Source organism: Rousettus aegyptiacus, unplaced genomic scaffold (assembly GCF_014176215.1).
Source record: "Rousettus aegyptiacus isolate mRouAeg1 unplaced genomic scaffold, mRouAeg1.p scaffold_m13_p_8, whole genome shotgun sequence".
Taxonomy (NCBI): domain Eukaryota; kingdom Metazoa; phylum Chordata; class Mammalia; order Chiroptera; family Pteropodidae; genus Rousettus; species Rousettus aegyptiacus.
In genome coordinates this window covers 77,469,904-77,496,591 of record NW_023416311.1, presented here as the reverse complement: position 1 = coordinate 77,496,591, position 26,688 = coordinate 77,469,904, and the positions used below count along the sequence as shown (strand labels likewise).

Sequence of the window (26,688 nt, the reverse complement as noted above, 5' to 3'; positions counted from 1 at the left end):
GATTTCCAAGCATAAGAATGGCCTACCAAAGTCATAAACTCACATTTCTGCAATTGAATTCTCTCTCTTTGATCCTCACTGAGTATCAACAGGGGTTATTTGACTACCTCCAGGAATGATGATGGGGAGTCATCAGTTCTTCTGACAGACCACTTCATCTTGGCTTGTCTTTGGGTAAAGAGCAAGGTGGGGTAGTGCAGGCATCTTACAGTGAGGTGCTATTTACAAGCTGCACATTCATCCCCGTTGGAGCAGGTTGGTGACTCTGTAGGGTAGGGCCTGTTGAGGACAATTCACATGAAGGACACGAGAGCTCTCTGGAAGGAAACCCATTTAGAGGAGAGAAAATCAAGGACAACAGACTGATCCAAAGACTAAGTCATGGGGAGAAGGAGTAAATGATTTTGAATCTCACTGTGTACTGCTCAGATCGACTTTCTTACTTTATCTGATTTGCCAGAACAATACTGAGTCTTTTCTGCCGCTTTCCTTTAACTCACTGCTAGCCGCACATCAGCCCTGTCTATTGAGCAGCATTTTTTCTGCTCAGAGTGGCCCACTCTCTAACCTCAACACCCTTTTAGGGTTTCTCTTGCCTCCTCACTTGCCGCCTGACCACCACCAGCCAGAATTCCAGTGCTGGTAGCCAAAGGGTTCCTACTTATAAGATTGGAGGTAACCACAGACAGAAGCTTTCACTGAGAGACAGAGGGGAACCCGGGAAAAAGGAGATAGATAACAGGACAATTCAATTGCCTCCTGAATGGCCTACAACCGCCCTGTCTGCTGCAACAGCATGTGAAGAAATGCAGGCTGTGAAGAGGCCTACTGCCCTTCATAACTGTGACATAATCATGTGGAACATAGCTTAGTGGAACCCTGACCGACATTCACGTGGGAACTACGTTCACACGGGAAATGCTTTCTGAATTCCATGTGAGGATATCAGAAATTCTGTCTCAGCTCTTTTAGCAACAGCGTAAGGAAGCATAAGTGCCATTTGAGCCAAGCAGGTGTGTATGTTGGGGGCGGGGAAGTGGGAGTAGGGACAACTCAGTAACCTGTACAGTTTCCTAGGGTGCTAATTGAAAGGTCAACACTCATCTGTATTGATGAAGCCTAACAATAAAATATTGTGACTGATTTTTCGTCATTGGCATGACCTAATTAACATAATGACCACAGAATTAGACAAAACGATGAGATTCAATTACATGTTATTTAAATATTTCTTTGACTGTGGCTCCAACATGAAGAGTTTGATTGACTATATGTGTACATATATATATACAGGAAAAAGAGAAGTTGAATCCAAGCAGGTGGTAAAGCAAAATGTAGGAATTCAAGATTCTAAAAGTCAGACTCAAATATAAGATGAGGATATGATTTTAACATTAGGAAGGCACTGACAAAGCAACTGTAAACTTCGGAGGGACTTTATGAGTCTCATTAGTGTCATAGGCACAAATTCTGTCCATGTCCTAGCCTATGGCCTCTTTAATCACTAAGTAGCTGAGATTTTTGGTTTTTGTTTTTTGGGTTTTTTTTTTTTAAATCTAAAAACATAGTCTTGAAAACTGCTTATGAAAGTACTACAAAATTGTTTGGAATGACATAATTATTTCTTTAGTGGATATGTACCTTTAAAGAAAATCAATCTCATAATATTAATAGGTGGGCCTTTATGAATAATATGTGCATATTTGATACTCGGGGGTCTTATAATGCTTCACAGAATTTAGCCTATTGGAATACTAAGTTAGTGTTATAATTCCAATTTAAAATGAGTAGATTTGTGATTTTAAGCTGAAATTTCTTTAGAAAATGTGTTTGCTAGTTGGATAAATAATTCATTTTAAAAGACAATTGAGTATATGAAATTTATATACTCAGTTCAAAATATTTAAAGAAATTTAATGATTAATGTGTAAGTCAGACCAAAAATTAATAAAAAGCTCCCTTAAAAGCAAGTATTAAAAGTTGAATCTAAGACACTAAAATTTCATGTCAATTTTTTTAACTTATCAAAACTTTCATATCAAATATTATTCTTTAAAATAGTCATCTTACTCTCCTCGACTTCAAATTATACTACAAAGCTACAATAATCAAAACGGCATGGTATTGGCACCAAAACAGACACAAGGACCAGTGGAACAGAATTGAGAGTCCAGAAGTAAATCCATATTTATATGTGCAAATAATTTTTGACAAAAAAAAATCATACAATAGAGAAAGGAAAGCCTCTTTGATAAATAGTGCTGGGAAAATTGGAAGGCCACTTGCAAAAGAATGAAACTAGACTGCCGTCTATCACCACACACCAAAATTAACCCAAAATGAATTAAGGACCTGAATATAAGACCGGAATCAATAAAATGCATAGAAGAAAACATAGGAACTAAACTGAAGGACCTTGGACTTAAAGAGGATTTTATGAATTTGACATCAAAGGCAAGGGAAGTAAAAGCAAAAATAAATGAATGGGACTACATCAAACTAAAAAGCTTCTGCTCAGCAAAATAAATTGTCAACAAGATAAGGAGGCAACCATCTGAATGGGAAAATATATTTGTAAGCAACACCTCCAATAAGGGCCTAATATCCAAAATATACAAAGAACTCATATGACTCAATAACAACAACAACAAAAAACAAACGATCCAATCGAAAAATGGGCAGAGGACCTGAATAGATGCTTCTCCCTAGAGGACACACAAATGGCCAACAAATATATGAAAAGATGCTCAACATCGCTAGTTATTAGGGAAATGCAAATCAAAACCACAATGACATACCATCTCACACCTGTTAGAATAGCTATAATCAACAGGACAAGTAATAACAAATGTTGGAGAGGATACAGAGAAAAAGGAGCCCTCATACACTGCTGGTGGGACTGTGAATTGGTACAGCCACTACAGAAAACAGTATGGAGGTTCCTCAAAAAACTAAGAATTGATCTTCCATGTGATCCAGCAATCCCTCTACTGGGTATTTACCCCAAAGACTTGAAAACCCATATCCAAAAAGATTTTTGCACACCCATGTTCAAAGCGGCATTATTCACAGTACCCAGGATATGGAAACAACCGAAGTATCCTATGATAGACGATTGGCTAAAGAAGCTGTGGTGCATATATACAATAGAATATTACTCAGTCATAAGAAGAGATGAAATACTGCCATTTGCAACAACTTGGATGGACCTCGAGATAATCATGCTGACCAAAATAAGCCAGACTGAAAAAGTAGAAAAATCACATGATATCACTTATATGTGGGATATAAACTTAAAAGCAATAAATGAATAGGATAAACAAACAGAGACTCATGGACATAGACTATAGACTGTGGTTACCAGAGGGGAGGGGGTAGAGGGGAGAGGTAGATGGGGTAAAAGGAGTCAAATATAGGGGAAGAGAGGGAGGGAGAAGTGGGTAAAGGGGAGCAAAATATATGGTAGCTGAAGGAAACAAGACTTTGGGTGGTAAACACACAATAGAATATATAGATGTCAAACTATAATGTACACCTGAAAATTATATAATTATATTAACCAATGTTACTCCAATAAACTTAATAAAAATAATAATAAAAAAAATAGTCATCTTAGAGGACTCATCTAAGTGATGCTTTCATCACTCAAAATTCCTCAAACTCACCCTTTGAAATTATTGTCAGAGCCGGTTTAGATTCTTTCCCCCTTTTTCAAATATACTAAGGCATCTTAGTTGAAAATTGGATGGCAAAATTATTTAACACCAAATGTCATATGTCAACAGCCCCGGATATATGCAGTTTAACACAGGCAATCCAAGAGAAAGAGCTTCGGATGTGGTGCAAGAGCATTTCTTCTTCGTAGGTGCTTCATGGCACCTCTTCAATCATACCTCTTAGGCAATTGACTTCCTTCTCTTCCTAAAGAGTAAAGAGAAAGCTTTTCTAATTGGAACTCAACTCATGCACAGATTACAACTCCAGCTGAAGCCAAAAATCACCAAATGTTCTGAATTGGAGAGATATGATCCGGAGTTGCTGATAGAAGTGAGGACTTGCCTTGGTTAAGTTTGGGAATTTCTCAAACGTTTATAATAGTCTACCATGCTGATCAAAGCCATTACAAGAACCAAAAGCAGATAGCACTGCAGAACAGAGACAGGCAGAGGTGTCTGCAGAGACAGTGGCAAAATAGTCCAAAAGGCATCATGACTTAGAGTGCCAAGTTCCCTAGGAAGTATATAAAAATTGTCTTTCTAATGTGTTTGACTGTACATTTCTTTCAGTTCAAGTAGCCTAAGACCCAGCAGATTAGAGTAAGATATGGGGGAAGGGGAGATGGGGTAGATTATAGGGGGAGAAATTTGGAAAAGGTATATCTTTAAATTTGACTCAGGGTCTTACCCACCTCCACATAATTTAGGCACAAAGGAGCCACTCTTATATATAGCTTTTTGAAATGAAAAACTCTGAACACTTGCAAATCACTAGCTACATAATTTTTCCCATCTTTATTTAATTTAGTTAGTTAAGAAGTGGGTCATAGAATGAAGATGTCTCTACTTTCTAAAATAAAACAAAATTTATGATAAAAACGATAGATTCACACCCAATTTTCTTTTTGATCCCCATTAAATCAATGACAATGAACAATGTGACTCCTTTAATATTTGCTCTGAAGACAGTTGCTTTTAATGCATGTCAGGTAATCCTAAACACAAATTCCACCAGCCTTCCTGGGGAATCTCAGACAAATGCTCAGCACGAACATAAAGAGGCATTGCCACAAAGAACTGAATACTTTACGCCCCACTGTAGGCTACCTTTAGAGCAGGACAGTGCCGACATGCCCAGCCTGCTGTTTATCCACCTCTCATACAAGCCAGTGTCAATAGCGATGACCTCAGAAGACCACAGAAGCCTCAGGGACCTTTCAGCATCACTCATTTGTTCACTCATTCATTCATTCCAATCAAATCTTTATTAAATACTTCATCTACATAAGACACTACACTAGACTCTGGACACCATCTATTCACAGACCTGCAGAGTTTTACATTATGTTTTCTTCTTTTTGAAGTAGCGTCAAAAACACATCTTCTCTCAAGGGGTGCTGTTCTCGTTAGCATTGGAAATTGCAGTGTGTCTCAGCAAGCAAAGTAGATTAGTAAAGATTAATAAAGGTTACCAGTGTCTAAGGGTGTTCTAAGTTCTTATTTATTCCAGAATAACCCTAGGACCTCAACTTGAATATATTGATAATGGGGAAAATGCCTTCTCTCCTGGGGAAAATGCAAATTTCTAGCAAAAATTATGGCGTAGGGAAGACCGTATGGGCAGTGAAAGGGCTGGAGAACCCTGGGTTCTCAGGCTGGCTTCAACACCTACGAGCTGGGATATGTGGGTGAAGCATTCAGCTTCTCTGTGCCTTGGTTTGTTCATTTATAAACCAGGGATGACAGTGCCCTTCTCACAAGTTTTTGTGAGAAATAAGATACCACAGGAGAAGTGTGCAGCACAGTGCTGGCCCATGGTAGGCACCCAGGTAAGCACTCAATGAACAAACAAATAAATGAATGGAAAAGTAGCTCTGTAGAAGCTGGAGAATAGGACTGAGCATGAAGAACTCCAAATCGGAAAAAACGGTGTGTCTTTTTCTTCTTACACTTGCTCTCTTTTCTCTCTGGCTTGGGCCAAGGTGAGGCAGGAGGTTCATGTGTGGAAAGACGCAGTGCTGAAAGGGTGACTCTTATGGATTAATGTGGACACGCAAGAGCAGAGAGATGCAGTGCTTTTCAAAACTACTCAGTCAAATAGGATAGTCCTACGTCTACAGAAATTCCATAATTTCAAATATTCTTCATTAAAGATGCTTATACTTCTAGCTTGGAAATGATGCTTGCTGTTCACTCGGGCCTCTTCAGGAAACCAGGCCACAAAGATTTCTTCCAGAAGCCTGTGCGTTTGTCTAACCATGTTCTCACCCTGCTCTTCCCTGTGCTTTGCTTACCTGCCCACTCCTGGTAACAGTATTTTTGGGCAGAGGGGATGGGGAGCGCCATAAAGCACTCCAGACTCAGTCCTGGACAAAGAGCTTTAAGCAGTAACTGTAACTGTCTTTGAGGAACTTGATCTCTGCTTTCTCTTCCCTCCTTCACTGTGATTTTACCTGCTCTGCTCTCCAAATAGTTTGGGGAGGTGCCGTAAAAGATGATTTGTATATCTACAAAAACCTTAAAAGTCATAGTCATTTTTAAAATGAGTTCAGGCTAATTCCTTAATATGTCTCAGCTCCAGTTTACTGATCTGTAAAATGGAATACAATACCTTTGACACTGGAGGATAAAACAAGATAGTGTTGGAAAAGCACTAGTCACAAGCTAGATGCTAAAGAAATGTTAATTTTGATTTTCACACAACCTTCTGATCCTCAGATCAGCATATAGAATTAATTAGTGGTCACTGTTTTTTTACCAGCATAAGGCAAGCTGTAAAGGGATGATATCACCACTGCATGAGACACAAGAGCATCTGTGGCCTTGGGCACTGCATGTGGGGCTATCAGGGCAACTATAGACCCTGGCCTGGGACAAGTTGTCCTTCACGGGGTTGCCACTGTGGGTAGAATCCTAAAGGGGGTGCTGTTTCCCATCTCCATGAAGAGATTTTGCTTCGGCCAGCTGGTTAGGTCATTTCCTGCTGCCCTCTCACTCCTTGCTGCCACCACCCGTTGGGCATGACATCTCTAGTTGACTCCCTTCATCAGAGAATGGGAGTGTACTCTTCATGGTCATTCACTTCCCAGCTCTCAGCCTGTCCCCAGCCTCAGTGGCAGGATGCACACAGCCAAGATTTACAGTGCAAATCTATTAGGAGTCTAGACTTCTTCCAACAACACATGGAAGAGTTTGGACCAGAGGGGAAACACCAGCCTGCAAGTCTCTCCTGAAGATCTTAAACTGGGGAGCCAAGATGTAAGAAACCAGGGTCAGGTTCCAAAGCCAGGAGGGTGCCTGACTGATGTGCACGTCCCATTTCCATCCGTTTTATCTTAAGCTGCATTTTACCTGGTCATGTGGACAGATTCTTGTTCCTACCATTCCCCCATGCAGATGAGGACTTAAGAGTTATTAAGAAAAGAAGCTCAATTGTCCCCCTTGGCTTATCATTACTAACCAGGCAGAGGAAAGCTTCAACCCACCATTGATTTAGATTAGCCCCTTCGTTTCAATATTATTAATTACCCAAGTTAGCATACAGCATGTCAACATCAAACCCCTACTTTTTTTTAATTAACTGTTTCATTTGCAGCTCCATAGCTGTACCTGCTTTCTCTCATGCCTCTGGGACCAAAACAGAAATTCCTCGTAGATACGATTTTAACTATCACAAAACGAAGGCATCAGAGTGGGACTGACACAGGTCACTCCTTTCATGGGAGGTCACTAGGTTAATCTTTCGAGCTGACATTTCCATAATAACTTCGCATTTGCCAAAGTTCTCCATTGCATTCTGTGCAAAGTAAACAGAAGGGTTAATTTAGTTCTCTAATCTCTTGTTATAAGCCTAATTATTTTACATGTCTTCATTTCATTAATGAATTGCTGCTTTTTACATGCAGCTCCTTCCCCATTGCTTTTGTTTAAACCTCCTGGTGGGAAGGGATAGATTAATTTTGTTGTGCCTTAATGAAACTGTATGCTACATTAGATTTAACCATTTGGCATGCACTGCCAACATCACCATTATGCATAATGAATTATTTTTTGTGAGTCCCAAACTACTGTAGACCTTCGGTGTTCTCCTGCAGATATTGTGACTATGCAATGGGCAGGCACAGGACAGCAAGCTCAGTCATTGCCCCTAGAGTCTAAAAACACAGCCTTATGTGTTTTTACTTTCTGTCACTTGCATGGGAGCGTCTAGATTTCTCCTTGCCATGCAGAACCCGGATATCCAGTTGGTTTCCAGTGAGCACCTCAAATGAAACTAGCAAATTGGTTCTGAGGTTTTGTGGGCAAAGCACTGGGATAGGCACCTGGAGGCAGGGAGAAAAATTGTTTGGATTTTGTCTTCATTTCTTAAAACAACGATCATTCATTGTTGCTCCCATGTCGTCAGGTCATCTGGGGTCTACATGGCCTGGACTGGCCTTGACTGGTAGGGCTGTTCTGTTCCTCATGTCTCCGTTTTCCTCCTGGGACCAGTGGGCTAGCATCTCGTGTTGATGACAGAAGCTCAAGGGGGTAGGTGGAAATGTGCGAGGCTTCTTAAGGCCTATGCTTGAAATTGACACACCATTCCTTTCACCCATTTATTGTTGGTCAAACCATCCACATGGCCGAATCCAAAGTCAAGAGGCTGGGACGTATCCTCCTCCATGAGTTGACTATGGCAAAGGTGTAGCTGCGGTAACTGGCAAATAACTGGAGCCAACAATTAAATAAATTGTTTACATATTTTTACGGGTTGGCTGGGTTCTGGGTTGTGGCCACCCCCATATTTCAAAGCTGGAGCCATTTAACCCCACGACCAAGGGTGTCCCCAGACAAGACTCTGGAACCAGTGTCGTCCCTAAGCAGGAGATCGAAGGATCTCAAGCTGGTAACTCTGGCGCGTCACTGAGTTAGGCCTGATCCACCTAAGTTGGAACCTAGCCGCGCCCATCTCCCGGGTGCTCTGGCAACTGCGCTTCCTGACTCTAAACTTGAGCCTCCCAGGAATCTACGGCCGGACTCACGCCAGCACCCTGGCCTCTCGGAACGCTCCTGCCATCTTCTCGGTTACCTAAGTTTCCCTGGTGTCCAACATTTTCTGGATTGATTTTGTGAACATTTGATCTTTAAACCACCAGTAACTATTCCTTGTCTGCCTTTTTCCCCCAGGACAAAACCAGAGTTCCAGAACAATGTCCAGATTCAGGACTAAGAGCACTCGCCCTTTCCTCTGCTGCTGGAGTTTGGTTTTTCCATATCCTTGGATTCGACCTAAACTTATGATCCTAGCCTTTCCTGCCCTGATCTCCTTCACTGCTCCTAAGTCCTGGCTCCCAGACTGAAAAACCAGCTAGCGATATGGAAGAGTCCAAACCAAAAGTCAAAAGAATGTCACATTTCCTAAGAGCTCCCCATGAGTTTGGAGAAAGGTGGGTCCCATGACTTGGGACAGCATTTAGCTTGATGGAAAGAAGGACAAGGAGCCAAAGGGAATAGAAAGGTGAAATGAAATGATAGGTCATTTAAAATCATGTTATAATCTTGGCTAAGTGCCCAGTATGCCTGGAAATTGTCCAGAGGGAGGCTGCTGGGCTGTTTCTCGAACCAGTGTGGCCCTCTCCTAATTTGGAGCATTTGCTCTCACTGCTCCCTCTACTAAGAACACGTTTCCCCCTGATGTTTACACCACCCCCTCCTTCACCTCCTTCAGATATTTACTCAAACATCGCCTTCTCAGTGACGCCTTTCTTCATCTCCCTACTTACTCTCTCTACTCACCGCTGCTCACCCGACGAGGCACTCTCTATCCTCCTGTCCTGCTTTATTTTGATCAAGATCACTTTCACCATCTTACACACCTTATATTTTACTTTTTCGTTTGTCGATTGCCTCTCTTTACTAGAATAGATGCCATGATTTTCTGTTTTGATTTAATTCTTTGCCCCTAGAACATATAATATTTGCTCAGTAAATATTTGCTTAATGAAGGAAGAAAGGAAGGATGGACAGAGGAGTGGGAGGCTGGCCAGGGTGGGCTGGAGGACAGAGACAGGCAGAGAGATAAAAGCATGTGTAAGTGCATGAAGACATATGCAATCATGTTTAGAATAGCAGCGAGGTCAGCCCAAGGCTCAAAGGTGTTACTGCACTTTAACTGCCTCCTCGCATAGCCTCCTTGTCTTCAACCAAATGCTCAGGGTTCTCCAGTGCTTGAGCCAGAGCTGTTACTTGCCACTCTTCTTCCCACCTGGCCCAAGCCTCTTGAAAGAGCAGCCTGTATCCTCTGTCCACACACATGCTCTCCTCCCGTTGACTTGGAATTAGACACTGGCCCAGATCTGTCTGCTTAAGTTCTCCCCACAGGGAAGTCAAATTCCACAGTCTTACACTGAATTGATCTTTTCCCTGCTCTTACTCAGTGATCACCTCCCTCTCTAGTCCTCTCGTCTCAGATTTGGTGGTTGGCACAACATTTATTTGGATTCCTAATAGAATCCTGGGCACCTTCCTTTACCTTTCAAAGACTTCTGACTCCACCTGCTTCTCTCACTCTCTCCAGGACCACTGCTCCTGTTTATGTCATCAATATTTCTGAATTGGCAATAACAGCCTAACCGGCTCCTTGTTTCTAGTCCCCTTCAGCCTCATCCACCAACATTTTCCATCACCTTTGGGTCAAAGTTCAAACTCGTTAACATGGCCTGTCAGGCTCTCCGTATTCTGACTGCCCCCTCCGCAGTCTCCCCTCTCCTCCCTGCTACTGTGCCGGATTACCTCCTGGGCCTTTGCACAGACACCGCCCCTGCCAGGAGACCCCTCTCTCTCTCTTATTCGTCTTTTAAGAGCGAACTCAAGAGTCATTATGATTCTGCCCATACTGCATATAGCACAGGCTCCAAGATACACATATTTTACTTTTTAAAAGGATTATCTTCAATCTGATTAATCATGTTCAGGGAATAATAGACTTGCTTTTATTTTTTCTGGTACACAATAAATGCATAGTTATTAAAATTTAAGCGTCCATCCACATACCCCCCCCCCAAATTCATCATGTGTACCCCAACAACTATCCCACCTTTTCAAAACAGTGACTTAGGCCATCTGGCTGTTTAAAATCACAGAGTTGGAGAGGGCTCTGGGAGGCCAACCATACCGCCTTTGGCAAGGTCACTGCTTTTAAACGACATAATATTTAAGTTGTTAACATTTATCGAGTGTCTCCTACTTGCTGGACACTGCTCTACATGACTTAAATGTATTCACTCATTTAATCCTCATAATAACTCCATGAGATGGAACTAAAATAATCTTATCTTACAGAAAAGAACACGGGGGCTCAGAGTGCTTAAGTGACTTGCCCCAAATCACACAGCTCGTAAGAGCGGACCCCTTTATTCAAGCTTGACCATTTGGCTGGAGTTCATGCTCTTCTTACCTTATCCATATAATATCACTCTAATAGGTTTCTACTGCTTCCAGTTTCCTATAGATGTGCCTGTCCTCAGCGCCCAGGCTTTGCTACAGTGCAGCCTGTTCTCACTGGGGGGAGGAGGAGTGCTGAAGGAGGGTCAGCAGGATGCCCCAAAGAGGTGACCTAGGGAAGTGGGCAACTCATAGCCTCTGCTTCTCTAGTCTCGGTTTAAGAAGTTCTTTGTGGCAGGAGCTAAGTAGGCATCGTTTTGACAGACTCCCCAGCTGCTGGCCTTTTCTGCTATCCCGTGCATTTTTTGGTCTCCAGAGATGGCCTGAACTTTCCAGCTCTAAGCAAGAAAGCTTTGGAACCAAATCATCCAATTTCTGCCTGAAACTCATAAGCCCAACCCCTGTTGAGCATAGCAGAGGCCTCTGTTCTTTTACAGTCAACAGGTTTTTCCACAGAAGAACTTCAAGACCAAGTGCCAGGGCTCCTGCTTCACGGAATCTATGCTTTACTTGCCCTATCTTAAAAAAAAAAAAAAAAAAAAAATCCTAGCTGAATTATTTCTGCACCTGATTATTTGGGAGTTTTGTGGAACCTGTGCATATCAATTAGACAGCTCATTCCCGTCACATGCCTGTCACATTCACTGGGAGCCTGTGTCACATCTTTTGAAATGACGCAGCCCAGATGCTATCGATCAGCTCCGTGTCTCTTGGAGAAACCCATGCTCAGCTACTTCCCAGTGGGCGATAAACAGGATGGATGTCCTATTCCCTGATAAAGTATTTTTATCTACGAACGTATAACTCAAAAGGAATTACCACCAATATTCTTTTAATTGGAAATATCTTTCTTCTCCCTAAGCAGATACGTGCAGGCTCCTTTCCTGCAGAAGCTATCCACAGAGAAGGAACATGTGTGTGAAAGACAGGCTGTTAAATCTTTCCCTGTAATCAGCTCCCCTCCCCCAAGCCTGAATGCTGAGTCTGTGAAAGTTGCAAGCCCCGGCCACTCTTCTGCTCACTCCTGCTAGACACTCGCCTGGCCTGCCCCCCTCCCTGCCCCCCTTCTTCTTGACTTTGGCGGTGAGTCTCCTTGGAAAGCCAGCATTTTCCATCCTAAGCGAGATTCTCCATCAAAATCAGACGCCCTGGAAAAATAGAGCTTAGGCGAAGCGGCTTTTCTGATCCCATTATTGATAAGCTCTTAGAGCTCATCAATGAAAATTAGAACTTGTTAATCCTGTACATTCCCCCCTCCTCCGACGTGATTTTTAATTACAGAAGAAAGAAGTAATGGATAACTTCTGGGGCTGCAGAGACACTGAGGTTGTCAAGAGAAAATTAAATTTACAGTCAGAGAGTTTTGTTTTCTCAAGTGTCCTTGTAAAATGCAAAAGAGGCTCCTGGCATCACCAAGGCAATTCAACTGGTTTCCTAAACTGGCAGGGTTTTCCTCGAAGAAGCCCTCCTTCGCTTGCCAAGAAAGTGTATTAATGACAAGGACTGGACCTAAAGGGAACTCATTCAGAAGAAAACTGCATTAAAAGAACATTAAGGGCGGTGTTTTAAAGTCTGATTTAAACTCATGAAAGCAAGGAGATTTATTGTTGAAGCCAAATCGCCGAGCTGACGCGCCCTGCCTGGTAATGCATTCCGACTCGCGCACGGGGGACTGAAGCCGTTCAGAAACATCACTCACCAGGGCCCAGGCGCTCCTGCTGGGGGAGAGGAAGACAGCCATGGGGGGAAGCAGGCTGGGGCAGCCACACCTCTGAAAGCAGATGGACTGACATCCCACAAGGGCCAACCCGCCAGGGAAGCAGGAGGAGGAGGGCGCTGCCCGCTGAGGTCGGCCTTGACATTAGCAGGCAGCTTAGCAGCCTTTGAGCTTCCCAGCACAGGCCTTGGCTGCTGGGGGTTAGAGGGGGGGCACTCTCTGGGAAAGCTAGAGGCTCAGCAGGATGTCCTAGCTCCTCTCTGAATCCCCAGCCCCTCCTAAGAATCCTCTTTGGCAGTCCCTCCTGTAAGCAAACAGAATCACAATAGAAGGGTCAGCCCTTTTACTCCAACGGGTTTCTGTATTTCACTTGACCATACTGGGCTTTGGAGTAATACAATGCAGGTCTCTTACCTGTGTTGCAGACCTGGACTCCAGCCAGAAGGCCAGCTGCTTGCCATCCTTGCAAGTCAGGATCTGATTTCCAGATTAGAAGAGTTAGTACCAAAGTTGGAAAGGCACAATGGAGTCATCCTGGAAAAATCAAAGGAAACAGCCTCGAGCTTGTGCAGGGATGTTGCCAGGGTACTCATCACCTCTCCAATGCCAGCGTTTAGAGTTTAGGCCGCTACAGCATCACATTCTATTCTGAGTAGCAGCAGCCCTACAAGTACGGCTTAGTACTTTTTCACAAGGCCTTGGGACTAGTTCCATTTCATGCTCTTCCTGGTGTCTCGGAGCCTGGACAAACAGCCATTTCTGGGTCTCTGCCCCTCTAAATCTTGCAGAATCTTTACCAAGTATGGATGTAGGGTGTCTCTTCAAGAGGTTGAATTTAGATAGCCAAGGAACAGTAAGGACGTGGGTATGAGGTAATCTGTCAAAATTAGAGGGGCCGAGAGCATCACCTGGGGAGAGACAGAAGTTTTGGTGAAGGTCTCGAGGTCCGACACCAGGAGAGCCCACTGTGATCCGACTACTAATGTGCTTCAGAGAACAGAGTGGGCAGGAGGGTCAGGAGTCCAGGTGATTAGCAAGGGCTTGTGTGATCCTTTCATCATATATCCATTTACCCATATGTTGAGTGCTTCACCGTATTACTGAGGATGAAGCTAGGTAAGCAAATAAGCATCGTAGATGTGATAAATATAATAGAGGAATGCACAAATTACAGCCAGAAGCAAGGTGGGGGGGGGGGCGGGGCATTGGGGCAGGCTTCCCAGAGGCGCTGGCAACTGAGCTGGGTCTTGAAAGAAAAGTAGAAGTTTGCCAAGAAGGGACGAGGGTAAGAAGTGGGGAGGGATGAGGTGAAGCGTGGAGCACGACCTGGGTAGGGATGGGTGGCCAGTTTTCTCTGGGGGGAGGGGAGCTGTGACAGAAGAGACTGGGAATGTACTTAGTAGCAGGATCATAAAGATTCTCAATGTCATGCTAAGAAGCCACTTTCTCATGCAGCCAATAGGAAGCCACTGAATACATTTTAGGTAGCATCTGAATTATAGTTTAAGATAGATAAAAACCCATAGCTGATCGTATTGCTACCCTACTTGGGTTAAAGAGGGAGAACTTGAGTTGGGACCTGCATTAGTTTGAAGGTTTGAGTCTTTAATGAAAGCTGTGAACTTCCTCCCTGGAAAACTGCTCATATATTCAAATTTTTGCATATGATTCATGGCCCCTTCTCCCACGCCCATCCATAAGTCCCAGTTTACAAGCCCTCACTCTAAAGGTATGTATGGGAAATAATTTGTGACAAATTTCATAGTTCTTAGAAGATGTATGCTGCAATATTTAAAGATGATATGTCACAATACCTGCAGCTTACTTACTTTGTTTAAGTGTGTGTGTGTTTGTGTGTGTGTGTGTGTGTGTGTGTGTGTGTGAGAGAGAGAGAGAGAGAGAGAGAGAGAGAGAGAGAGAGAGAGTTTGGAGGGGAAGCAATTGACAGAAAATGTTAACAATTGATGAATCTAGGAGAAGGGTATATTGGTGTTTATCACAATTTCTTTCAACTTTTCTGTACATTTGAAATATGTAAAAATAAAAGCAAAGCAAAACAAAACCTTCCCTCAAGTCAGAAGTAGCAGGAATGAATATAAAGTGATAAATTTTATTCATTTGTATTCCTTTGCCATATACTGTCTGAATACCTACTATAGTTGTTCAATATTTAGTTGGAACAATCAATAGGACTTAGTGCCTGACGGGAGGTGGACAGGGGAGATGATGGAGGAGGTGCAGTGAAGAAGCCCGAAGTTGCCAGCGTAAATGACGGGTAGTTCAATTAACAAAGAGACAGGAAGGCAGAAGGGCAGCGGGCCAGAGGAGGGGAGAATGAGTTCGATTCCGTGGGTAACATTTTAAAAGGAGTGTTGATGAACTTGAATGACAAGTAAGGGCAATTAAAATTATGGCGTATGAAAAACCACGTAGGCCAAGGATAGGGAGATATTTGGGAAGAAATGAGAATGGAGGATAAGTTTGGCAGTTGTCAGCAGATTGAAATATGGGAAAAGTTGTAGACGATTCCTGTGGCTTAAGAGGGCTACGCTTGGAATATGCGTGACAGTTAAAGAGACAACCTGGGCTCAGGGTGTAGAGGGAGCTTTGTCCCCATCTCACTGTTGGACATCTTCTATGCCAGGCTCTACCCTAGGCTCACAGTGCTGGCAGGAGTCAAAGATGAGCAAGACAGGCTTCCCAGAGGCGCTGGCAACTGAGCTGGGTCTTGAAAGAAAAGTAGAAGTTTGCCAGGAGGGGACGAAGGTAAGAAGTGGGGAGGGATGAAGTGAAGCTTGGAGCATGACCTAGGTAGGGGTGGGTGGCCAGTTCCCTCTGTGAGGAGGGGAGCTTTGACAAGGCGACACCTGTTTGGCCAGCAAATCTTCAAAATCAGTACTGGGCAGAAGAAATGCTTAATTCCTTGATACAGACATTCAAATTCTTATAAAACCTATGACTGTCTGTTTGGGAGTGTCCCCCACTCCGTTCAGGCACTTAGGAAGAGTATAAGTCACAACAAATAAGGAGGCTAAACCGTCCTGGTCATCTTTCCTGGAAAATGGGTTTGAAAATTGAAGGAAAATCCAGAAAATAGAACCTTAGTTCCTTCTTGGGCCCCATCTGCTGTGGCCTGAGTCCTGTGCCTGGGTTATTATTTATTTATCTCCCTGGTTTAGGGGCTTTACTCCTGGTCAAGGGCCACAGGGTAAAGCTCAGGACTTCCCTTTTGGAGGTGTCTGAACTCAATTACCTGCAAGATTTGGCAGAACCCCAAGTTTTCAAATCTTCTTTGTCCCCCAATCCAGCACGGAAAGAACTGCGTAAACTCTGTCTCTTAGTTCCCTAAGGACTGATCTGTCTGGTTCCATCACTTCCCAAAGGAAGATACGGAAATTGCCTTTAAAAATTTTCGGTAGACAGGTCACCACGTCATTGACCTCTTCTTCCTCCACATTTCCATGCCTAAAATTTATGGAGGGCTTTCTTTGTGTGCTGGCAGCTTGTGGGTTCTTTACAAGCATCTCATCCTCACAGCAGCCCTATGAGGAATATAATTAACCCCTTTCTACAGATAAAGAGACTCAAGCTTAGAAAGGTTGACTAATTTGTCCAAGGCCACCTGGCCAGGATGTGAGAGGGCAAATGCTACAATCCAGACAAGATTTACTCCAAAACCTAAACGTTTAAAAATCCACGGGATGGCCCCAGTGTATCGTTCTAGAAGGCCCCAGTCCCCATTCGGAACATGATAATAACAAATGCTGACCTAGCGCTACTGTGTTTCAGGCTTTGTTCTAAGACTTTACACTTATTAATTCTATTAACTTCAAAACAACCCTATGAGTTAAATACTAGTATTAGGTGCTTTTTAGAGATAAACAAATTGAGGCACAGAGAGGTTAAGTAACTTTCCTAAAGTCAGAATTTTAACGCAAGAGTGTACATACTATACTCGTATGACTTGTAAGGAAGGATCTTTTCAGGAATGACACATACCTGACATTGACTTAGGGCATCTCAGCTGGCTACCTCTCCTATATCATGCTCAACAGCCAGAGAATATCTGAATGACAGTTATGTACACATCCCTCTGCTGTTATCTTTGTCCCTAGAATCTCCCACACTGTGAGAGAGGAGTCACAAATGTCTCCTGAACTATAGTGAAGGCTTAATTTTCAAGTGTTAATAATGTGAAACGCAGGAGAAACATTCATACTATGAAAATCCTGCAAGATATTAATTAAGGTGTTTGTTTTTTTTTAATTAGCATACTGGCTCTTGAAATAAGAAAAAAGTTTCTTGCTACTGGCATTTATTAATAGTTTGATTGTCTCAGCCTAACTGCCAAGTATTTTGGTACCATCTTTTTTTTCCATCAGTAAATAAGAGAATCACTGATTTATATACAAAGGAAGAAAAAAAGGGAGAGAGGAAAGAAGGATAAACAAAGGAGGGGATGGAGAAAGGAAAACTTTTTTTCTTTGATTAAACTGTGACAGCATGGTAATGAGAAGATAATCCAATTTTCTAAAATTATCTGGCCTTATTGATGTCCTTTTGTGAAGTGATTACATTCACCTTCATAGGAAATATTTTGATTTAAGATTTTCACTTTGCTTAACCTTCCCTAAGTCTTAGAGTGAGTGGTATATCCTAGGGCCAGGGCCCTGACCAGTCAGAGTAGGGCCTTCCTGGGTGTCCATGAGAACTTAGCAATCTCAGCTCTCAAATAGCATCAGTCTGGAGTTCTAAAATGAAATCAATGAAAAAGATACTACAACAACATTTTCCCTAGGCTTTAAATTATCTAAAACCCATTCAAGAACTAGGAGAGCTCAGCAAAAAGAGTACTGAACCATGTAATATATCTGGAAGAGAGTTTACACGTCAAAGCTCCCGTGTTCTTCTCATAGGAGATTTCTGGGGATTCTATGCCAGTAGTTTTGACTTTAAAAACATCTTTAATGTTGGCCAGCTTTTCATCAGTCAGTAGACTAGAAGCTGCAAATGCAAACCATGGAGAAAGGATTACTGCTGGAGACAGTATATATTGATGACAGCAAAAAACGACAAGGAGACAAAAAACTGTGTGTGTGGGTGGGGGGTAACCCAACCAGACACAGTAACTCCAAACACACAAGAACCTGGGGGCACTTAAGCCCAATTAATACCCTGGAGGGCAGCACGTCATCACAGTCATACATACAGATGACACGGGACCACTAGGGAAAGATGAATATGTGTTCTGGGTGAAAAAAAAAATCTGACAAGAATGAATGCAATGAGCAGAAAAACTACATACAAACATTAAAATTCTTAAAAAAAAAAAAAAAACACTAGGTAATCCTTAAAAGAATAGTTGCGATGTAGAAATGTCTCTCAGGGTACGAAACATATAATGGTACTCTGTGTACTTTATCTGTTTGCTCTTACATATAAATGTAGAAAAATAGATTGTTCCATAGAATAAAGGAAATTGCATATCTATGAGAATGTTGACTGCTGAGTTTTATAGTGAATTCATAATCATAAAGTGATAAGACATAAGAAATTGTGTTTCCCAAAATCCCAGAGAGGCTGGAACAATCCGGTTGGTCAGGTTGAGGTGTCTCCACCTGAAAAGTGGATGAAGAGGGTGGGGAAAGACTGGGCTACACCTCCCAGGGATGGGCTGTCTGGGTGTGTGAGTTCCATGGTGGAAGATAGCGGCCAATGGTGTGGAGCCAGGAGAAAGACTGAAAGCTGAGAGGTACAAGATTTGATCTCTTTCAAATGTAAATAGCCATTCAATTTACCATATTTACACTATTTGTGAGAGAGGATGGGATTTTTTTCATGTGTAAAAATGGCAAATGGGCCATTTTCCTATGTATTAGCTGGCTGGGCATTAAATTAACCCAAGGCTCTTGGATTTAGAAGAATTCAAACAAATCAGAAAGGTCGGTCACAAACTTGTAAGAATTGTAAAGAGGACTGATGGGTTCAGAATTTGAGGCTTTCAACCAATTTACCTAAATCTCTGAGGCTTGAAAGAATCCAACAGACATTCTCTCTCTCTCTCTCTCTCTCTCTCTCTCTCTCTCTCTCTCTCTCTCTCTCTCTCTCCCCACCCCCCCCCCCCCCAATTCTGTCATGTATGTATATTTATATTTGCATTTGATGTGTCTATTTTTTAATGATCACTTGTTATTGAATATCTACTGACAGGTGCTGTGCTAAATGCTTTTACTGTTGTAAGTTCATTTAATCTTTTAGCCATCTTTCATAGGTAGGAATTACTACAGTTAAGAAATTGATGCTCAGAGAGGTTAATTACCTTGCCCAAAGTCAAAATCACACAGCCAAAGAGTGGTTATTATAGAATACGTTCTTCCTACCAACCCCCAAGCAAATTTTAATTCCCCAGGAAAAGCTGCTCTTCTTTATCCTCAAAACTGCATTCCCTCAAATAGTAAGGGTATCTTGCTTCTGGTTGTGAAGTTACTAAACCTTGACAACAATTAAGAAAATTTTTAGTGTTCCAAGATTTCAATGGATCTGAAGTTTATGTGGGAAACTGAAGACGCAGGTTGAATGTAGGACAAGGAAGACAGCCATATCTTGTAGATTTAAGGCTTTTTACTGTGTATACATGTTCGGAGTCCTTTCCTTCTGCTACTTCCACTGCCAGAGATAAAGAATAAATGATACTGAGTTCGCAGGACTGATACCCATCAGCGGTAGTTATTTATGCCAGTCTCACAGGAATAAATACAAGGCTGTGCTGATAATTACACCTTGATACATGAAAGAGGCTATAGAAATGCTTTCTCAATTTGTCTAGGGCACTGTGAATACTAATGCTGTTCATGTGTTTATAGGAAGCAAAGTATTTAAAGCTGTGTTGTTATTTTCACAGGAAAACAACTTGAGAAAAAAGCCTGTTTTCCGTATTAACCCGAGAATGTGGACTTTATCTCACAATGCATTGCTTGACTTTCCTTTCCTAATCGGCATAAATTTCTGGTATTTAAATGCATCAGAGACACTCTACCATCACTTTGAAATGAGAATGCCTTACTGAATGTCAAACAGAGCCCTTATTTCCTGACTTCTGACCTAGCTCTGCTTTTTTTTTTCCATTTTTTTTATTTTTTTTGTTTTTTGTTTTTTGTTTTTGTTTTCCCTTTACATGACTCAGACAGGCTCTTGGAGGCCTAAAGATAAAAGGCCCTATTAGAAGTGCAAAATATGACTATTATTACCTACTTTAATAAGGCTTCTTGCCAATTTTTCAAATGACTAGAGTGTTTGCTAATTATTACTCCACAGTTTCTGCATTCATTTTCTTTCCCTGAAGGAGCCAGATTCCAATGAAGATGGAGAAAAGTGCTAGAAAGTGTGTTTACTGCCATCTATGGGATGCAGCAAGGCTACCACCGCGGGCAGCGGAAACCCTTCCCATGTAAATTACGGGAGACTCCAGTTACAAAGCCATGCGGAAATAAATGTCCACGAACCTCGAGCACAGGCGTTACATTGAGCCTCCACGTGAAAATACCATTGAAAATTCATTGTTTAAAAGTTTTCCAAAAATATAAGTTCATATCACTACTTTAGAGAATGAAAGAGCGAATTTTCCTCTATTCAAGGCTATTATATTTATATGTATAGCAACATATGGGCACATGGGCTCCTCTCATAACTAGGATTTCTAATCTGTGGTTACCCTTACATGTTCTAGCAGAGAATGCTAGAAGTAGGATTTCTTTGGCTAGATGTCTCTGGATATTCTAAAGTAGCCTAAGAACAAGGAAACGATAAAAACTCCTGATTGGCCAAAATAGATGTAAAAATATATGCAATGTGGCGCACAAACTTGACTCATGAATCAGGCTCCCCTAGTTATTATAAGAAATTTTATTGTTTTAGTGTCAGAAACTCTTGATATCATTAAAGGCAGTAAATTACAAGAGGGACCATTGGGTTTCAAAAGACATATTTGAGGGAAGCAAAAAGTGATAACGCGGGCGTATCTTAAAACCTAGGAAGAGAAGCGAAAACTATTTTTAAAAAATAGGAAATAGAGCTCAAGAGAACGAAGTAGTTTGGACAATCACAGTACAGCGCAGCAGTTAATCTTCACATTAATGATCCAGCTCTCAAGTAATGGTTAAGTTTCATCAGATCTGTTAAGTCACCCACTTGAAGGGACCAAAGGCTGCGACTGCATGAGTCACAGGGAAAGTAATAGATGGTCCTTAAAAAATGAAAGATATTCAAACTCGTTCAGAATAGGAAAACTTCAAATCAAATGAGTTAAAAACAAACCACTGACTGGGAGAAAATATTTGCAAAACAAATATCAGAAAAACAACTAGCTACAATATATAAAACAAACAAACAAACAAACAACAATCTCTTAAAACAACGATGATAAAATAACAACCCGATGGAAAGCTATGCAAAAATCCAAACAGACATCTCACCAAAGAAGATATACAGACAGTGAGGGGGTCAGGAGCTGAGTTTAACTGGAATTTGCCACCCCGACATGCAGATTATTTCAAACTGAAATGGATTAAAGCCCAGCAAACACAGGAAGAGTTTTTCTTACCTCTCCTTTTTCTCCTTAAAGAGATTCAGATACAAAACACCTGTTTCATGAAGAGAACCTTAGCATAATCACCTTAAGTATTTTCACCTTAGCATTCGACAGGAAGGATCCAAGCAGGGGCCAGTTAGTTAGACAGTGTCCCATTGTTTCTGAGTTGCCTAGCAGGAGTTTGTTTGCCAATCTCTCAGCTCCCTGCAAATTGCCCGTTTTCATTTATGAAATCTAAGACCCCCCTTTTCTCCTTCATCTAAAATGACCTATCTATACCCAATTTTGCCTCACTGTCTTTGGAATTCTCATGCTTATGAAAATTCCCCGTGCACATGTATTAAAATTTGATTTTCTGCTGCTAATCTGTTGTATGTTGTTTGAGTTATTAGACCAGTCAGAAGAACTTAGGGGGAAAGTAAGGGGAAAGGTAAGAGGAAAATTTTGCTGGTCCCTGACAATAGTAAATAAACATGTAAAAAATACTCAATATCATGTACCACTTGAAAATTGCAAATTAAAACAATGAGATCTAATGACACACCTATTAGAATGGCTACAGTCCAAAACAGCGACAACACCAGATGCTAGTGAGAACGTGGAGCAGCGAGAAATCTCATTCAGTGCTGGTGAGAATGCACGATGTACAGCCACTTTGGAAAACAGTATTTAAACATAGCCTTACCATACAGTCCAGCAGCTATGCTCCTAGATATTTATCCACATGCATTGAAAACTTATGTCTACATAAAAATCTCTGCATGAATGTTTCAGCAGCTTTATTTATTAGAAGCAAATTGGAAGCAACCAAGATGTCTTTCAATAGGTGAATAGATAAACAAACTATGTACATCCAGACAACAGAATGTTATTCAGTGCTAAAACGAGATGAGCAATCAAGCCATGAAAAGACACGGAGAAATCCTAGGTGCATAATGCTACATGAAAGAAGGTAATCTGAAAAGGCTACATACTACATGAGTCAAACCATATGACATTTTGGAAAGGGCAAAATTATGAAGACAGTAAAGAGATCAGTGTTTACTAGGGGTTGGGGGTGCAGGGAGGGATGAAGAGGCAGAACACAGGATTTTCAGGGCAGTGAAACTATACTGTGTGATACCGTAATGGTGGCTATATGACATTATGCATCTTTCAAAACACAAACACGAAGAGTGAACCTAATACAAACCGTGAAGTTTAGTTAATCATGTATCAGTTTTAACAAATGTACCACACAAATGAAGGATGTTAGTAATAAGGGAAATTGTGTGGTGGTCGGGGGGATGAGGGGATAGAATGGGCGGATATAAGAACTCTGTACTCTTTGCTCAAACTTTCTGTAAATCTGAAACTGGTCTAAAAAATAAAGTCTCTTAGTTTAAAAAAAAAAAAAAAGGATGGACAAATATTTTTAAGAAAAATGGAAGCCATAAGACCATGGTTGTTGCAATCCTAATGTCAGACAAAGTAAAATTCAAGCTGAACACTATGAGAAGAGACAAAGAAGGACACTTTATAAAAGTCACATTCCACATACACACACGAAACAATAAGTAAGTGAATTAGTATCCTTCACTCGCTAACTGACGAAACTTCAAACAAAAGGTTTGGTGGCACATTGTGCTGATGAAGGCGTGAGGAAACAGTTCCGCTCCTTCGGTGATGGCAAGAGCAGAAAACTGACGCAGACTACGCAGGGCAGCGTAACAGCAGCTATCGAACTCGCAGATGCACGCATCTTTCCCCAGACTCAGCGATTCTCCTCTAGGGACAGAGTTACAGATACACCTGCACGTGTGCAAAATGGAGTAAATACAGACTATAATGGCAACATTTTTTATAATGGCCGAAGATGCGAAACTAGATGCCTGTCAGTAGAGGACAGCTTACATAAATAATGCTGCGCCCACCCACACGATGGAACGGGCTGCTGCTGTTGTATAGAATGGGGCCACTCTTTACGCACTGATGAAGAGTGATGACCAAGATACAAGATTTTAAAAAGCAAGATGCAGTACAGTGTCATAACATGTCACCTTTTGTGAAAAAAAAAATGCTTGTATGTGTATAGACTATCTAAGGACAATATCCCTATAACCCAGCAATGGTGGTAATGAGGCATCTGTTAAAGACGGGTAGGAGGGAGGATGGGGCACCGGGGTAGGAGGAAATCTTAATTATTACTCTCTTTCATTTCTATCCTGAAAAAGAAATTGTATAAAATAATTTAAAAATAAAGAAGGCAAGAGGGTATATAATACATTTTGGGATGTTCCCATTTACTCTTTTTAAAATGTTGATCTTTAAAATGTTGGTTAGCTCTAGTTATCTGGACAATTTAATTATGTGGAACACCTCGTTTCCTGACGATGCTGGATGAATAAGGCATTACTCTGCTTTGCTGACTTATGCACAATTACAAAGTTAACGTTATCATCATAGCACAAAAGAGGTTGGAATTTAGAACAAAGGATGGTATACCTTTCAACAAGACATTAAAGCAGAAGGAAAATGGATGAGGTGGAGAGTCTGTAACTCTCACACTGATTGAGGGATGAAGGCCTAATGAACAAAATATATGAGCCTCGTGTGAAGCGCTGAGCTCCTGTGTGTAATGGCAAGGCTTCTGTTCACAGAACAGCGAGGCTGGCTGCTGCCTTCAGAAGAAATGCTTTGTTAGTCACCAGCATTGACAGGGAGAATAGTGTGCAGTGTTCACTGTGTGTTTTGGAGGGACTGAAACAAAGCAAAGGCATAATTTCTGCCTTCAGGAGAAGCCTGGCATTGCCTATAGGACACAGCATAGGATTCAGAATGTAAGTGTGCCCACCACGTATGAATGTAAATGCCAAGCAACTTCCTTGAAAGAACAGAGCAGAAGTTAACTATTAGGCAGACAGAGATTACACAAATATGATTGATTCTACCATATTTTGAAAATCTAGATGTTTTATATAGAAATTCAGATTTTTTTAGTCCTTTTGAAAAATTAGAAAATCTAATAATACAGGGCCTGCTTTTCCTGCATATTAACACCCACTGGAGCTGAGCAGGGGCTCCCTTTATGCAGGACACAAGCTCTGCTGTTAACCACGGTCTCCAGCACTCTCTATTAACCTCTACCTGGCTCACTTCTCTCAATTGCTTGCCTGGTCTCTTCAGGCATTTCGATTTGCAAATCCTGGACTAGACTTAAGAGAGGTTAATTTGGAAAAGTGTCTTGGAAGTTAGAGATTCTTGAATAGCTTTTAAAAGGCAAGACAGACCGACCTGGTGGATTGGGTGTACACATGGCATTTTAGAGGGAAACTTCCTAACAGACCAGAATGTTTCCTCTTAACCAAAAATTGAGCCAATCACAGGATGCCTGTGCTTTGGAGAAATCCAAGTGATATTGGGTGAGCAAAGGCTTAGCTCTGACTCTGCCAAGCATTTTGTAGGAGCACATTGGTGAACAAAACAAATGGTTTCCTGCCTCAAGGAGCTTACAACCCACTAGCAGAAGTGACAAGTCAACAAGAAAACAAACTATTACATATAGATTTACACACTGTGACTGGCACAATGAAAGGAATGTACAGAGTATTGTTGTCATAGAGAGAATTACAGTGAAGGTGATCAGGGAAGGAGGCATCGAAGCTGAGATTCTGATGCTAAAAAGGATCAGTCAGATATATAATGTGATCAAGATGATTTCAGGTGGAGGGAATGGCATGTGCCAAGGCCCTTCGATGGGAGAACCTAGAATTTTCCTGAGACTGGAAGAGCAACCAGAGTGCCTAGAACACAGTGAGGGAAGAGGAAAGTGATGACTTTGGAGGAGGAGGCAGCTAGGCTATGGCCTTCTGAGTAAAAGTTTAGAGTTGTATTCTAACCTGAGAGGAAGTTGAGAGGGCTTGTAAGGATAGGAATGAACTGATTTGACTTACAGGTCAAAGGGACTTGAGAGGTCAACCCAGGAAAGATAAGGGAGAGCAACCCTAAAACAAGACTGGGAAGCACTGCAACACAATAAGCAGACACTTGGTGTCAGCGTGCACGCCCTCCCACTCACCCGCGCCAGCATTGTAGCACTGGTCAGGGGCCTCTCCCCACCTGACAGCGATCCGCATGGCTTTCTCCTGGGTTTTTCTTTCATCTCTCCCCTTGGTGCTCATGAATGTCGGGGGAGGGTTGGCTCCCTTTATCTCTTACTGCCTCTCCTGCCACCACCTCCCCCTCCCCCACCCCCACACACATACACACGTGTGTGCACACGGCAGTCTCAGCTACTTGCCTAGGGATGGCTGTGCAGGTGGAAAGAAGCAGGTGGAAGAGCTGTGCCTGGCTGGAGCGAAGCACATGAGTTGAGCAGGAATGGCCAGCAGTTAGGTAAGGCAGGGCTAATCGGTAGTGGGCTTTGCAGCCCAAGATTAGAAGAGTGTTAACATGATTTGGGGGGCAGCAGGGAGCCTTTATGGGCATGTGAAGAGGGGAGTGATGTGATCTAAGTGACGCTGGAGGAAGATGATTCTTGATAATGTGTGTCCAATAGACGAGAGGGGAGCCAGACAGGCTGGAGGAAGGGGAGCTAATTGGGAGGCAGGAGTCCAGGTGTGGAGCAATTATATCTTGCACCAAAGTGATTGGAAGGAGAAGGCGGATAGAAGAAGAAACAGCAGGCTTTAACGTTGAACTTTGCCTCTGGGAGTGTGATGGGGATGGGAGATGTGGGTACAAAGACGAGGTGAATAAGAAACTGGAAACTTATTTACAATGACATAGGAACTAGAAAAGGTTTAGGTAGGAGAGCCAAGAGAAATGTTTAATAGTCCATTCAAATGTCACTCCTGTGGGAAATCTCCCTTCTCCCATCTCCTCCCACTCGGATGGTTAATTACTTTCTCTCAGGTGTTTGTCCATTTCTGTTCTTGTACCATGATGCTGCGCTGTGATATGTCTTTGTCTATGCCGCAGCTAATCTGTGAGACCCTGAAGACAGAGGATCCTATTTTACTCCCTTTCTATTCCCAGTGCATAGTAAGCACAGGGGCTGACTCCAAGTAAGTACACGACACGTTTCAGTGAATGAGTGAGTAGATAGATAAACGGGAACGTTCCTGAAGCGTTCCATTGAACCCCAGCCACTGCTCAGAACTAAAACTACAAATTTTGTGGCAGCTGCAGCATCCCTTGGACAGTTGTGGAGATCAGGTTATAGCTGGGAGCTGCACAAAACGCTAGCCATTCCAGCAAAAGAC

At 42.1% G+C, this 26,688-nt stretch overlaps 1 long non-coding RNA gene across 1 annotated transcript in view; it reads right to left on the bottom strand.

The window, feature by feature from the left end:
• The window catches only part of LOC107506366, a 424,284-nt gene that overhangs the window by 46,475 nt on the left and 351,121 nt on the right, over positions 1 to 26,688 (bottom strand). The window contains exon 5 of the long non-coding RNA XR_004952683.1: positions 13,273 to 13,392. This is a non-coding gene — a long non-coding RNA (uncharacterized LOC107506366). The remainder of the gene's footprint in view (positions 1 to 13,272; positions 13,393 to 26,688) is intronic.